We start from the raw sequence: 6,183 nt of genomic DNA on the forward strand, positions 1-6,183 counted from the left end.
CCCTTGAAGGAAGGCTGCCAGAAACATCAAAGGCCCAGTTTCATTTTTGCTTATATGGATTGTGATATATACTATGACCAACAGAGGGAAACATTGTAGCAGCAACAGTAGAGTCCACCCAGGTACACCCAGCCTTCTTCACTGATAGTTCAAACATGTCAGCAGGCCTCTGACCGCTCCAAAGGTGAGATTGGATTCACTAAGGAAGCAAGTGTCTCCAGGGTACTGTTTCTCAGAGTACGTCTCATTCCACCTTCAGTTTATTGTGGTTTGGACACTCAGTAAAATGGTGGGTTTTGCCCACAGAAACAGCTGACCTGAACAATGGGGAGCTCATGGACCCCACTCTGGTAGCTGGGAAACCAGCATAGGACCTACCCAGACCCCCTGAATGTGGGTGTTAGTCAAGAGGACTGGGCAGTCTATGGACCTCTGGTGGTGCATCAGTATTTATCTCTAGTGTATGAATGCACTTTGGGAGCCCATTCCACATAGGGGAATACTCCCTCAGCCTAGACACATGGGCGAGGGCCTAGGCCCTGCTCCAAATGATTTGATAGACTTTGAAGATCCCCCACGGAAGGCCTCACCCTCCCTGGGGAGCAGAAAAGGGATGGGATGGGGGTTAGGAGGGGGACAGAGGAGGAGAGGGGGTGAAGGAACTGGGATTTACATGTAAAAACAAGCTGTTTCAAATTTAAATAAAAAAAATATAATCATAGGAAAAAAGTTTTTAAAATGATGGGTTTTGATGCCTCAATGTGAATAAAGAATGTAAAATGCTCAAAAATATTGATTACATGTTAATAACGATATTTTTATTTAATTGGGTACTCTCTCTTTCCCTCTCTCTCTCTCTCTCTCTCTCTCTCTCTCTCTCTCTCTCTCTGACACACACACACACACACACACACACACACACACACTTTGATGTGTAGCCTACATTGATTGCCTTGAACTCATCCTCCTGCTTCAGCCTCTCCAATGCTGATTAACAACTGTGAACCACATCCAAATCCCCCTGTTCCTTTTTTATTAAAAAAAAAAACTGTGGCTATTAGAGCAATTTACAATTATATATGTGGCTTTTATCTATCAGTACATTTGTGGCTATCACTTTATCTCTTTTGGACATCTTTTCCCTGAAGACTGACTGTAGGAAGTGCTTATTACTCAAGCTTGGCCACAGTTACTAGTTCACAGACTCAAAACACAGGAGGAAGACAACACACTTTTGTTCTTTTTAGAAGCTCAAGTGGACACAGATAAGAGTCGTTGCACTCTCTTGTTCCATGCACATCCCTAGGGGAGACAGACTGGAGAAGAATTTGTAGCAAATCAAAACAGAGAAGTGGCATCATGAGGATGCTGATCCACAAGTGAAGCCATGCTTGTACTTGCTTCTACCCTTGCACTGTTCAGTTGTAACTAGCTAACATATGGTTGTTTTGCATAATAAATTTCGGGTGAGATCTCTGTCAGCTGCAGCAAAAAGATACTTAACTAATACACCTTGGCATTAGTGAAATTGCAAACAAATAATTAAGAGCAAAGGTGGGGAGGCTGGAGAGATGATTTAAGGTAAAGAGCTTGCCTAGCAAGCATGAGGATCTGAATGTAGATCTCCAGCATCATGTAAACAAACCTCAGTGCAGCAGCACTCCCCTGGAATCCCAGCATTACCAAGGTAGAGGCAGCTCCCTGCCTGGACAACCAAGCAAAATCAATGAGTTCTAGGTACAATAAGAGGTTCCATCCCCCCAAAGCAAGGTGAGTACAATTGAAGAAGACATCTAATGCCACCCTCTGGCTTCCACATGCACCCACACATAGGTACATGTGCACCTGCATGCACACACACACACACCTGAACACATATACACACACGAAAGGGCAGTAGTAGTCAGGCAGTGGTAGCACACACCTTTAATCCCAGCACTCGGCAGAGGTAGGTGGATCTCTGTGAGTTCGAGGCCACCCTGGTCTACAGAGCAAGTTCCAGGACAACCAGGACTGATAGAGAAAGCTTTTCTCAGGGAAACAAAAGGAAAGCTTAGTAGTAAGGGTACATTAACATAATATTTGTTAATTAAAAGATGGTGACTTGGGTTGATCTGGAATAGTCTCTCTGCCTAGTTTCCTTGGCTTAGGATCAGAGAGAAGTGTTTCTTTAACTCTCTCACTCAAGAGGATTAATTTTCGGAGTTTTTCTTAAAAGAAAAAGTTTATCTTAAAAGAAGGAGTTGTTGAAGTAACCAAAATAGCAAAGTGTTGAGTGTTTGAACTATGTTAACAGGAGTTCGGAAGAGACTCCGAGACAATGAGAATATACAAGAAAAAAAGTTAGTGCTAACCTGGAGGTAGGGAATAAACAATAGAAGTGGAGAATGGATACTTGTGCCTGCTGGGCCCACTGCTCAGGGTGAGCGTTTGGCCACAGCTCTGGTCCAATACTCCCACCATCAGATTAGAACTTCCTGGGTAGTCTTTGCACATACTGGACCCGTCATCTGGAGCTGGCCCTCACCTGACCTTTGGGCCCCTTTGCCTGCCTTCTGCCTGAGTGGTCCAGTATTGGTACTCTGGACCATCCACCAACTGGAGCCTGCCTTCTCTTTATCCTTGGCCATGCTGTGTGGCCTCTGCTTGAGAGATGTCTAAGAGAGCTCGTATCATCCAGAGTTACTGACATCAAACTCCTGACCCATCTACACCCACCAGGACAGCAAAATAGAGAGACTCCACCTGCACCCATTGGAAGAAGCAATGGGAAGACAACAATACAAGAAAACACTCAACAATAGAAAGACCAGTATGACACCACCAAAATCTAGGGCTCTACACAAACTAGACTTGAACACACCAAAGCAGATGAAGCAGAAGAGAACAACCTAAAAAATAACTTTAGGAAAAGGATAGAGGCCATCAAAGATGATTTGAGAAAGAAAAACCAAACAAAAAATTGGAAGAAATACAGGAAAAAGAGAAGTCATCCCTCGCCCCAAAAATGCAAGAAATCAACAAATCTCTTAAAGAAAGCAAGGACAGCCAAGAAAAACAATCTGATGGAGGAAACAATTCAAACAGTTCAAGACCTGAAAACTGAAATAGAGACAATAAAGAAAACACAAACTGAGGGAATGCTAGAAATAGAAAAACTGGGCAAATGATCAGGAATTACAGATGCAAGCATAACCAACAGAATACAAGAGATTGAAGAGAGAATCTCGGGCGCTGAAGATAAACTAGAGGAAATAGATTCACTGACCAAAGAAAAGCTTAAATCCAACAAAGCCTTAACACAAAACATCCAGGAAATGTGGGACACCCTGAAAAGACCAAACCTAAGAACAATAGGCATAGAAGAAGGTGAAGAAGCCCAGCTCAAAGGTGCAGAAAACATATTCAACGAAATCATTGAAGAAAACTTTCTCAATCTGAAGAATTTCATAGGACATTCCTATGAAAGTACAAGAAGCTTAATGAACACCAAATAGACTGGGGGAAAAGGTGCCCTCAACACATTATAATTAAAACATCTAACATACAGAATAAAGAAAGAATATTAAGAGCAGTGAAGGAAAAAGGACAGGTAACATATAAAGGCAGACCTATCAAAATTACCCCTGACTTCTCCATGGAAACTCTGAAAGCCAGAAGGTCCTGGGTAGATGTTCTACAAATACTAAGAGTCCACGGATGCCAGCCCAGGCTACTATACCCAGCAACACTCTCAATCACTATAGACGGAGAAAACAAGACATTCCATGACAAAACTAAATCTCCACAATGCGTATCTACAAAACCAGCCAAACAGAAATTATTGGAAGGAAAACTCCAACCCAAGGAAGTTAACTATACTCACAAAGACATAGGTAATAGATAATTCCACTTTATCAGAACCCCCTCCCCCAAAAGCGGGGCAAATATGCTCACAATACCACTGCCAACAACAAATCTAAAACAAACAAAAATTACTTTCCCTCAACATTAATGGTCTTAACTGGCCTATAAAAAGACACAGGCTAACAGAATGGATATGAAGACATAACCCCATCCTTCTGCATACAAGAAACACATCTAAGCTTCAAAGACAGACACTACCTCAGGGTAAAAGGTTGGGAAAAGATCTTCCAATCAAATGGACCCAAGGTGTAGCTATCCTAATATCTAACAAGTTAGACTTCAAACCAAAATCAATCAAAAGAGATGAAGGTCATTTCATATTCATTATAGGAAAAATCCATCAGTACAAAGTCTCAATTCTGAACATCTATGCCCCAAATACAAATCTCACATAAAACCCCACACACTCATAGTGGGAGACTTCAACACCCCACTCTCAACCACTAAACAGGACCACCAAAAGTTATGTCCCAATTGGGTTTAACAGACATCTATAGAACATTCCATTCCATCCCAAAACAAAAGAACATACCTTCTTCTCAGCCCCATATGGAACCTTCTCTAAAATCAATCATATACTGGGGAAAATAACAAACTTCAACAGATTAAAAAAAAATTGAAATAGCTTCCTATATCTTATCAGACCACCATGCTTTAAATTTGGAATTCAAAAACAACACAAATTGCAGAAACCCTACAAACTCATGGAAACTGAACGATGCACAATTGAACCATCCCTGGGTCAAAGAAGAAATTAGTTAAAGACTTCCTAGAATTCAATGAGAATTAAAACACAACATATCCAAACTTATGGAACACTTTGAAAGCAGTGCTAAGAGGAAAGTTGATTGCATTAAATGTCCATATGAAGAAAATGGAGGATAGTCACATTAGATAATTAACAGCACAACTGAAAGCCCTACAACAAAAAGAAGCAAACTCATCCTGGAGGAGTAGACTCCAGGAAATAATCAATTTGAGGGCTGAAATCAATAAAGTAGAAACTAGGAAAACAATACAAAGAATCAATGTAACAAACAAAGAGTTGGTTCTTCTAGAAAATCAACAAGATTGACAAACCCTTATCCAAACTAACCAAAAAGCAGAGAGAGAACATGCAAATCTAAAAAATCAGAAATTAAGGGGAACATAACAAGAGACACCGAGAAAATCCAGAGACTCCTCAAGTCATACTGAAAGACCTGCAGAGGGTGGACCTTCACGCTCCCACTCAGGAAAGGCGACACCCCAAATCACTCAGGAGAAGCGGTCTTGATGCAAAAGCATGAGATCTTTTATATTCCAAGTGCACTGGGGTCCACAGTCATACACCACACAGGGGTAGAGGACCAAGGATCCTGAGTACAGAATTGAGACAGAATTGAGTAGGGTTACAACAAAGCCTACACATCTTAAACCAATCATCTCATAGCATCCAGAGCCCTCGAGGTGCCGACCAATCAATTTAAACCATCCAAGCCTGTGCTTTACAGATCAATCAGTTTTCTATAGCCCCAGAGGTCTCCCGGTCATAAACAGCAAAGAATGTGATCTTTTGCCGACTTACTGCCAGGGGACAGTGTCTGGAATTTAAGGTGTTTAGTACTTTTAAACTTCTAGCATCCTGGGGTCATTGGAGTTAGGCTGTATTTTTCCATCCTTACATTCCCCACTTCTTCTCTTGTTATAAGTTCTAATCCTAGAACTGGGAAGACTAAAGGGCAGCCTCCTCTTGGCTCGGAAGGCTCTTGTACTGTTGTCTAAGTACTATGATCTGGACCGCACTCGTTTCCTAACAAAAGTAACAATTTTTCTAACAGTAAGCAACAAGATAGGAATAAAAATGAGCAGTTGTAAGAGGCTGTTCCTGGGTCCTATAACCTCGAGTGGTGTGGGGTTGGGCTCAGGGGAAAAGGACATATTCTAGAACGGCCGCAAAGAGAGCCTTTTCACCGAGTCTCAAGTTTTGCTGTGAGGTGACATCTAATGTAGACTGAATCTCTAACTTGGAAGTGATGTGGAACTTCCAAGTCACCTTCTGCCAAATAGGACTCCCGGAGCTGCTTCTATGCTCACTGTCTCACCCATTTGAGCACCTTAAGCCTAGCAAACAGAGGCTGGGGAAACAGCACATCAGCACTATGTACAGAGACAATTTCCACCAGTGGACGTCCCCCCACACACCATAGAGCCATTTATAGGGGGTCAGCCCAAAAGGTCCAGGGGTGTTTCTAACCCTGAAAAGCACAAAGGGTAGGAGAGCTATCAGATCATTAA

Source organism: Phodopus roborovskii, unplaced genomic scaffold (assembly GCF_943737965.1).
Source record: "Phodopus roborovskii unplaced genomic scaffold, PHOROB, whole genome shotgun sequence".
NCBI classification, from domain to species: Eukaryota; Metazoa; Chordata; class Mammalia; order Rodentia; family Cricetidae; genus Phodopus; species Phodopus roborovskii.